This window comes from Coffea arabica, chromosome 2c, assembly GCF_036785885.1.
Source record: "Coffea arabica cultivar ET-39 chromosome 2c, Coffea Arabica ET-39 HiFi, whole genome shotgun sequence".
Classification (NCBI taxonomy): Eukaryota; Viridiplantae; Streptophyta; class Magnoliopsida; order Gentianales; family Rubiaceae; genus Coffea; species Coffea arabica.
In genome coordinates, this window is record NC_092312.1 from 42916854 (window position 1) to 42927288 (window position 10435).

Consider the following 10435-nt stretch of genomic DNA (forward strand, 5'->3'; position numbering starts at 1 on the left):
ATTTTCTTCACAAACAACCTCCTAATATTCGGGATGTTACAGATAGACAAGACCCTGGACCTTTCAACCAACCTGGGGGTCAGGGAAGAAGAGAGGATAGAGCCTTAGAGAGGTTCTTGAAATTCAACCCGCCTAAGTTTCTTGGCGAACCTGATCCTGAGGTGGCGGAGAATTGGTTGGAAAGGATGACCAACATTTTCGCTGCTTTAGACTACACTGAGGATAGGCGAGTGAATTTCGCTGATTTCCAATTTGAGGGAGTAGCCAGTGCTTGGTAGGATCTGATAAAAGGAAAATGGGAGAGAACTCAAACCCCTTGGATTTGGGAGAATTTTACAAGGGAATTTAATGAAAAGTTTCTTCCGCCCTTAATCCAAGAGAAGAGGGAGGATAAATTTATCAAGTTGAAACAGAGAGCTCTTAGTGTAGCGGAGTATGAAGGAAAATTCACTAAGCTTTCCAAGTATGCCCCTGAGCTAGTGGTCAATGAACGAAAGAGGATTAGACGGTTTATTCAGGGACTTAATGTGGAGGTACAAGAGGGTTTGGCTGCAGCCTAAATCTCTACATTCACGAAGGCACTAGAGAAAGCTCAGAGGGTAGAAAATGCAAGGATGCAAGTGAGAGACTTCTACAGTAGAAAAAGAAACTTTCCTAGCCATACCTCTGGTCAAGCAAGTAAGAGTGCACAACCTTCCAAGATAGGAAGAGGAGTTGGAGGAGTGAAGTCTGTTGGAGCTTCTAGGGGAGTTCTAACTAGAGGGGGTCGTAGTGGAACAACTCAAGTTAGGGGAGCACTTCCTACTGGATCGGCTGTGACTCCTCAAGTTACATGTGGATACTGCGGTAAATCCAACCATTTTGAGAACGATTGCTGGAGAAAGTCGGGGAAATGTTTATTTTGTGGTAGTACTGAATATCAAGTCGCCAATTGTCCAAAATCACCAAAGACAGGGGAAAATGTTCAAAGACCAGAAAAGTCAGCCTCTAAGCAAACCAGTGCCGGAGGGAGTCGACCGAAAGTACCGGCCAGAGTTTATGCACTGGATTATCAACAAATTTCTGAGGCAACTGAGGTGATAGAAGGTACGATTCCAATCTTTCACCGTTTAACTAGGGTTTTAATTGATCCAGGTGCTACACATTCTTTTGTAAACCCTAATTTCATGAGTGGGATAGACTTGAACCATTTAAGTTACCATATGATCTAGAGGTTAAGACGCCTACTGGGGATCAAAGTCTAATTGCTAATTTGGTGTATCAAGATTGTGAAATCTGTATTGGGGAACGAAAATTATCGGCTGATTTGATGGGATTGATGATTAAGAGATACGATGTAATCTTAGGGATGGATTGGTAGCCCATTATAATGCTCAGCTAAACTGTAGGACGAAGGTTGTGGAGTTGCGTATTCCAGGAGAAGCAACCCTGAAACTGGATATAAAGGGTAGATTAGTTTCGTCTGCACTTATTTCAGGAATTCGGGCTAGAAAATTATTAAGTAAAGGAGCTCAAGGGTATTTGGTTTTTCTTATTAACACCCCTAGTGATAAGGTAAATTTGGAGGACATGCCTGTAGTGAAAGACTTTCCTGATATTTTTCCTGAAGAATTGGAGTCCCTACCCCCGGATCGGGAAATAACCTTTAAGATCGATGTAATTCCGGGAGTAGCCCCTATTTCTAGAACGCCATATCGAATGGCTCCAGACGAATTGAAGGAGTTGAAATTGTAATTACAAGATTTGTTAGAACGGGGTTTTGTACGAGAAAGTGATTCGCCGTGGGGAGCCCCAGTTTTATTTGTTAAGAAAAAGAACGGAAGTTTGAGGCTGTGTATAGATTATAGAGGCTTGAATGATGTTACAATTAAGAATAAGTACCCTTTGCCCTACATTGATGAATTATTTGACCAATTGCAAGGAGTTGTAGTATTTTCTAAGTTGAATTTGAGATAGGGTTATTATCAGTTGAGGATTTTGGAGAAAGACATACCCAAAACTGCTTTTAACTCGAGATATGGGCATTTTGAGTTTGCCGTGATGCCATTTGGGTTAACAAATGCTCCTACTGCTTTTATGGACTTAATGCATAGGGTCTTTAAATCTTATCTAGACCAATTTGTGGTGATTTGTATTGATGACATATTGGTGTATTCTAAGAATGTGAAAGATCATGAGAAACACTTGAGGGTTGTTTTGCAAACTTTAAGGGAACACCAATTGTATGCTAAGTTTAGCAAGTGTGAGTTTTGGTTAAAAAAAATGACTTTCTTGGGACACATAATTTCTAAGGATGGAATTAAAGTGCATCCAGCTAAAGTTGAAACTGTTTCGAAATGGAAACGACCGGAAAATCCTACCGAGGTTCGGAGTTTTATTGGATTAGCAGGTATTACCGGAGATTCATTCAGGATTTTTCGAAAATTGCTGGACCCATGACTGAATTGACCAAGAAAAATGGAAAGTTTATATGGAGTCCTAAGTGTGAGGAAAGTTTTTAGGAATTGAAAAGAAGGTTAACAAGGGCACCTGTGTTAGCTTTGCCAAACGGAAATGATAGTTTTGTGGTTTACACGGATGCCTCTAAGGAAGATTTGGGATGTGTTTTGATGCAAAATGATAAAGTAATAGCATATGCCTCTAGGAAATTGAAACCGCATGAAGGGAATTACCCGACACATGATTTGGAGTTGGCGACTGTGGTCTTTGCTTTGAAGAAATGGAGACATTATTTGTATGGAGTAACATTTGAGGTTTTTACAGACCACAAAAGTCTTAAGTACTTATTTTCACAGAAGGAACTGAATTTGAGGCAACGTAGATGGATGAAATTTCTGGAAGACTATGACTGTACGATTAAGTACCATCCAGGGAAAGCTAATGTAGTGGCCGATACTTTGAGCCGTCAAGTGCAAATGGCCGGATTGATGATTAAGGAGTTTCAATTATTGGAAGAAGTGAGCTACTGGAATCCTCGATTGGAACCAAGGAAGGTAATTTTGGGGAATATTATAGTAACTTCCACTTTATTGGAACGTATTAAGGAATTTCAAGAAAAGGACACGGAAGTGCAAAAATGGGCGGAAAAGGTTAAAATGGGAGAAAAGACAGATTTTAATCTGGGATCAGATGGAATATTGAGATTTCGGAATCGGGTAGTTGTGCCAAAGAATGAAGGGCTTAGAAAGAAAATCTTAGAAGAGACACACCGATCAAAGTTTACGGTACATCCAGGAGGGAATAAAATGTACCAAGATTTAAAGAGTCTGTATTGGTGGGAGAACATGAAGAGGGAAATTGCCCAATTTGTCCAAATATGTTTAATTTGTCAACAGGTTAAAGCCGAACATCAGAAACCATCAGGACTTTTGCAACCTCTAGAAATACTTGAGTGGAAATGGGAGAATATCACTATGGATTTTGTATCGGGATTACCAAGAACACAGAGAGACCATGATACGATTTGAGTAATAGTGGATAGATTGACCAAGTCGGCCCATTTTCTGCCGATTAACATGAAGTACCCGTTGGAGAAGTTGGCCAGGTTGTATTTGGATGAGATCATTAGGTTGCACGGCATACCTGTGAGTATCGTCACTACAAGAAAATTGGTCATCAGTGACAACTTTTCTCTGTGACGAAAAAAAGTTGTCACAAAAGTGGATCCTTTATTGACGACTTTCTAACTCGTCACAAACCTCTAATGGGAGCCAACTCAGTAAATTTCCGCCAAGATTTAGCAAGAGCGCGGGAGTGTTTAGAACACACAATAGTGACGACATTAAGAACATCATCACTATTGCTTGGCCTATTTACGGACGACTTTTTGTTGTCGTCACTGATCACTAAAAAAAAGTTATTAGTGACAATATTTTGTAATGATGACAATAAGTCGTCACAAAAGGAGCTTCTTTAGTCGCGACACCTAAAGTTGTCACAATTGCATCAAAGTAACTAAATGTTTAGTGACGACCTGTTATTTTCGTCACAAACTACACTGCAAGAAATATGGTCATTAGTGACAACGTTTTCTAGTGACGACAAAAGTCGTCACAAAACGTGGTTGCTTAGTGACGACAAGGAGACCTTGAAAAACGTTGTCACTAAAATGATCTATATAGTGACAACTTCTAATATTGTCACTGTCACTTTACCGATTCGGATTTAGTGACAAGAATTAATCGTCACTGTTTAAAGTACTTATTTCTAAGTCACTTTCATTAATTCTACTGTGCCACCCTAACTTTTGCGATTTAGCCCCAAATGTTGTAAAAAATTCCATTAATTCCATTATGATACCTTAACTTTTACAATTTAGCCCTATATGTAGTACACCGATTTCTTTAATTCTATTATTACTCCCTAACTTTTGTAATTTAGCCCCATATATAATTCACCAATTTCATTAATTCTACTATGGCACTCTAACTTTTGCTATTTAACCCCCATATGTAATACACCAATTTTATTATTTCTATTATGGCACCCTAGCTTTTACAATTTAGCCCCTATTTTTTTATTAGGAAATTGCGAATGGTATCTTGATAAACTATGCATAAATATTTTATAATTTTCTCAAACTTAAGTAATAATTTGTTATAAACTCTAAAGATATAACTTTCATTACAATAGTTATAAGGCAGACAGGTCTTTTTATCAATGAAATAAGAAATTTATGCCAGATTTATCCTTTGTACTACATGCCAAGTAGTATTAGCAAAGGAATAACAAAGTACTACAAAGTAATTAACAAAATAGCCTTCAGGGAGTGTAGTTTATGGGCAAATGAGCATTATCTATTCAAAGTACCAACTTTTTATGGGCATTTTACTCTCAAACATATAATTTATGATAAATTTATAATGTTTGTAAGTAAAATTCAAAAAGTGTTACACTGATTTCTTACAAAACGAAAACTAGCAGGTTATCTTTTCAACATAAATTAATTTTTTTAAAAAAAAAGAAATGGCCCATAAAGTACCAACTCTTTGTGGGTTTCCTCCATTACATGAACAAATATTCTGCTCTTTATGGGCATTTCACTCTGAATCATTTAATTTATGTTAAATACATAAATGTTTGTAAGTAAAATTCAAAAAGTGTTGCACTAATATTTTTATGAAAGAGAAACTGGTAGGTTTTGTATTTAACATAAATTAAATATGTGAAAGGAAAAAAAAAAAGAAATTACCCATAAATCTATGTCTTGCAAATCTATACTAGTAAAATAGTTTCAAACAAAATTAAACATTAAAATAAACTGTAATTTATACACATTAAAATATCTGTAATTTATACACATTTTGCAACTACTACTTTGTGTTTTCTTTGTAATGAATTTTTTAACTATTAAGAACTTAAGTTTTGTCTTGCAAATCTATACTAGTACAATAGTTTTAAACAAAATTAAACATTAAAATAAATGTTTGAAAACGAACAAAAGTACATTTATCACTTGTAGTAATGTAACAATTTAACAATAATTTGTTATAAATATAAAAAAAAATCATACATTTCCTATTTATCTTGATGGCAACATGGTGGAAAATAAATAATTATGATAATCTAAAAATAGAGGTAGTCAATGGTAGAATTTAACAATAAAACTGAATATAAACTATTTTGATTGTTCGATCAACTAATTTGGTTCTCTGGTTTGTTAGACTGCAAGTCATACATAATTGATAACACCATAAAATGAGTACCAAAAAGATTTTGATAAAAGAATGTTTATTTTTTTCAAATCATAAACATATTTCTAACAACATTTTTAGTTTGTAAATTATTTTATTGTATAATAAATTAGAAAAGTCCTATATTAGTTAAAAATGTTAAAAAAATTTTGCCCAAACACATTAAATTGTCATATTCTATTATTTTAATACAACTTGAGAGTAAAAAAAATAAAATTCAAAATAATAAAAAAACTTAATTACATAAAGATGAGAAAAAGAAAAAAGAGAGAGGTAGGAGTAAGGACAAACAAAGTGTGATTTTCTTGCATCTATATAGGAAGAATGTGTGTTATTTATACGTACAAAACAAAGAGCGGCAAACTAAAAAATTCAAGAGGCATGGCGGACAAAGGAATTTTGAGGAAACGACATCGTTTGCTTCACTAGTATGCACTCTATGTCCAAAACACTTAGCCAAAATTTCAAACACTTTTTCCCTTTCTCTTTGTCCTTCTCACTTCCCCGAAGATGAACTCCTCTCTTTCAAGCTCGCACTAGCAAATCCATCATGAACTGAAGTTTGCCATTGTTATCAATTTAGGCAACTTTATCAAGTTCGCACCACCAACATACCTAATTCAGCTGTTACACTGGCTTGGTGGCAAGAAATAAAAAATTAGGGCTTGAAAATTTGGGTGAAAGCTGGAGTTTAGAGCTTGAAGCTTGGGAAAAATGAGAAGTTAGGGATTGAAGGTATAGTTTGAGGTAATTTCAATATTATGTGTCTGATTTTGCAATGCATGGTATATATTTTTTGTGGGTACGGCTAGTTGCACCTTCTCTGTTTCGTCAGATTTAGTTTTTAGGTTCAATCTTGTTAGTCTCTGATTTAAGCATCAACAAGTTTTGAATCCCTTCTGTTCTGTTCTTATAGATTTGTTGGATTTTCATGAATTGATTCTTTGTTAGTGATTTTTGGCTAGAATGCTGTGAATCTTGATTTGGGTTCTAGCAAAATTTGGTCAAATTCGTCAGGTCTCTTTGGAAGTGCTATTTCTTATAGCTAAGAATAATGAACGAGCTGATCCATTTTGGCTTTTCATAAAATCTGAAATCTGAGTTATTTTTAAGAGGCGAACGCTTCAGTCTTGATTTGGTTTTTTGGTAAAAGTAAGAAAGATTGTTGCTTTTCATCCTTTTGTGGAGTTGGATATAAACGGTTGTTTTAAATGAAAACTTGCAGTTTACTTTTTCTCATCCCATGTGTCTGCTACTTCCAAATGTACTTTTATGATTGCTGCTCCCAAAAGTTATAATTTTCTTTCATTTTTTTTTCTTTTTTGCTGGATCGGTTAAGTAATGGATAAGAAAAGGGTGATGTTCCCCTTGTTTGCCATGGTCATTCTCGTCTAGTTGTGGATTTGTTTTACAGCCTAATTACTCTAGATGGGTTCTTCCTCATTAGTGCGAGCAAGGGTAATTCCTTTTGCCAGAATTATTTAGACATATGAATTTGAACACTAGTTACCGGTATTAGTTGAGCAATCTAGTTTGTTGATACGAATTTTACTAGTTCATCATATTTGTGTGTACGCTTTAGCAGTCTAGTTTCCCCTGCTAGTTAATGGTTAGGAGAAATATAATGAATGGATTACTGCTTTGACGTTTGATGGTCCAACTATCCAAGCAAATGAGTATTCAAAAGCATTCCCAGTTAATTGCTACCAGAATTAAAAGAAAGGAAACAGATAGCACCGACCTAATCTCTAGCTTTTCCTTCATATTCACACTTACCCATTCTTGTAAATTGAGCATATCTTGTTCATTTGCAGCTTCCTGAGCTAACAAATTTGTCCGACCATTAGGCTTTTGGGCATTCTGAAAGGATATGTACTTCAGTCTCAATATCCTTGCTCGAATCCTTGGCGAATTGAATTCTTTGGTTTTCTTTATTTTGTAAAGTTGGGATTTAGGTTGGCTTTAGCAGTAATTGCCATCGCTATGATCTCTTTATCGTTAGGTCCTGTTATTTTCATAACCAAGTCCAGTTTCTCTTTCACTTGCTCAGTATTCATGTCAAAGTCAGCTTATAGGCAGAGTAGGCAGATGTAGCAGGGAGTTCACCATTCCAATTTGAAATTGCAGCTAATTGTAAAAAGTTACAGTAATCTTTCCAGAAAGAACCTTTTTGGCCATCTCTTTTTATTTGTCTATTTATCAAGTCCTTTGTCTTTAGTTGCACCTACACGACTTGTTCTAATTCTCATAACTACCTTTAAGATTTTTTTAATTTAAACCTTTTGGTCCATGATATCACGGTCATTTGTACCAATTCGTACTTGAAACTAGCTACTGTTTCTAGCCATGAAATATACAGCCAGTCTGTTGCTATCATGAGTTTAAGTAACGTTTGAATGACTGTGTAAGCTCCTTTTTGTAATCTCCAGACCCCAAATACTTACTCGCAATCAATTTTCTTGATGTCTGATTACTTTTTTTCACTTGTTGGGGAGGTCTCTTTCTATTACATATTGGGCAGTATATATATCGTAAGCAAGTGTGATTCACTGAGCTACGATATTGAGGTGTGGCATTTTTGCCTCTCAACTTGCTATGGGTTTGTGACCAGTAAAATGAAATGATATTTTTTAGGTCAGGTATGATTATGTGACTTGCCAAGACACTTACCAAGGGCTTCCAAGATTTACTTGTAAACATTTATCTTTGTATCTTTTTTATCATGTTCCTAGTGGTATACCAAGAAACATTTATCCTGGTCATTTGACAATAATGATTTTCTCTTTGGCAACCTTCCAGATCAATATACATTTCTCATTATCTGCTGCAAATCTCTACTCTCTTCTTGCTCCCTCATTGGTTCTTTCATCTTCCAAGGAGATGCCACGTAGAGAGAGTTAAAGGATAAGTCTCGGAAGATTTCTTCATCAGAGAAGGCCTGTACTGGTTGGGAAGATGAATACGATGTTTCATCCAAGCAGGTAAACAAATTCCGACCTTGTTACTATAAATTTGTCTTCAGAACAGCTATCATGCTGGTTATCTATTTTTGTTTTCTTGTTTGCTTAAAGGATTTGGTGATATTGGTATAAGTGATATGACCAGTACATGAAGTAGAACATCAGTTATTTGATGACTATCAGAAGTCCTGTGATTGTTAGATGGTTGTGTGAGTAAGTAATAGATTGGAGTTGCTTCTGATTATCGAATTTGGGATGGACCATAGCTAGCACTAAGAGTACATCTGTGGATCTGTGCTAGGAACCACACTTAGCAACAATCAGTAAATTTCCAAAATTACCTATTTTTTGAGGAACTCCTTATGTATTTTCACAAGTGGATATTTATGCCGTATTGGCTAATTGAGATTACTTCATTGTGACAACCAAAGAGTTTGTGGACAGAACTCAAGTAAAATCACTTCAACTATGGAGCAATGCAAACTCACCCAATATGATCTAACCTTGTCCACTGACAAAAGTACTTGCTGTTCCAGGCCTCGAAGTCAATTACTTTGATAATCAAAAAGTTAGATGTTCTCATAATGTGATTTGAACAAGTTTTTTAATAAAGAAGATATCCAATATCACAATATAATGCTTGTGAATCATTTAAAATGGCATGTAGATGGTATGAAACTCAATTCATTGTCAGTTTCTAGTCCTTATAATCTAAACTTCTTGTTAACTTCTTGTACTTAGATAATACACAACTTTTTTACTGCTTCTTGTACTTAGATAACTTGTGTAAGGTTGTAATAGCATATTTTTTTACTAAAGTCTATTCTAATGCATATAATATTTTATTCTCAATGCAGTCCAGTTTGATATTGATCACGAGGAGATTGTTGGATATGATGATAGAGATGGTTGAAGTCTGACATTGGTGGTGCAATCTTTGCTTTAGTTTAGAAAGCTAGTACTCTATTTTTTGGGAAGGATGCATATTGGCCATTAGTGCTTGAATTGATTATGTGGGTTTTGGGACACAACATTTCTGGTTAACTTCTATTTTGATGAATTCACAAATGTTTATGGCTGTATATATGAATTTGTAGCTTCATTCTACATGAATTTTGCCTTTTGTCAAATTGAATGTTCTACTATAATTTGTTGAAATTGCTATGACAATGCTATATTCATAATGGTTAATTTCAACTCTTCAAAACAAAGCTCAGTGACAACCTTCGGAGGCTATCACTAATGAGAAATTATCTAATGACAAAAAAAGTTGTCACAAAATAGAAAATAAAAACTCCTTGTCACAACAGAGACTGTCACTAAATCTAAGCTACATTTGTGACGACAATTGTTGTCAGTAAAATAGTTATATACAATGCCTTTCGGTGCTTTTTAGTGACGACCTTAAGTAGAGCATTTTTGACAAAAGGTCAATTCGTCAATAAAACACTTCCAGATTGTTGTCACTAATGACAACTATTTAGTGACGACATTTCAGGTCGTCACTAAATAGTTGTCATTAGTGACGATAATCTGGAAGTGTTTTATTGATGACTTGATCTTTTGTCAAAAATGCTCTACTTAAAGTCGTCACTAATGACAACTATTTAGTGACGACATTTTAGGTCATCACTATTTACTTTTACCGACTGGGATTTAGTGACGACTTTGTGACAATCAAAAAGTCGTCAATAAAAGGTATTTGTGACGATATTTGTATGTTCTGTGATGACTTTGTGTTGTCACTGATGAACAATTTTCTTGTAGTGCGTGTCCGGCAGG

General features: G+C 35.2%; 1 long non-coding RNA gene across 1 annotated transcript; it reads left to right on the forward strand.

Annotated features, from left to right (window-relative positions):
* Window positions 1-8540: 8540 nt before the first annotated feature.
* LOC140035949 (uncharacterized) lies at window positions 8541-9721 on the forward strand. The gene is made up of 2 exons (XR_011839844.1): window positions 8541-8674; window positions 9511-9721. It is a non-coding gene; the product is annotated as an uncharacterized lncRNA (long non-coding RNA).
* Window positions 9722-10435: the final 714 nt, after the last annotated feature.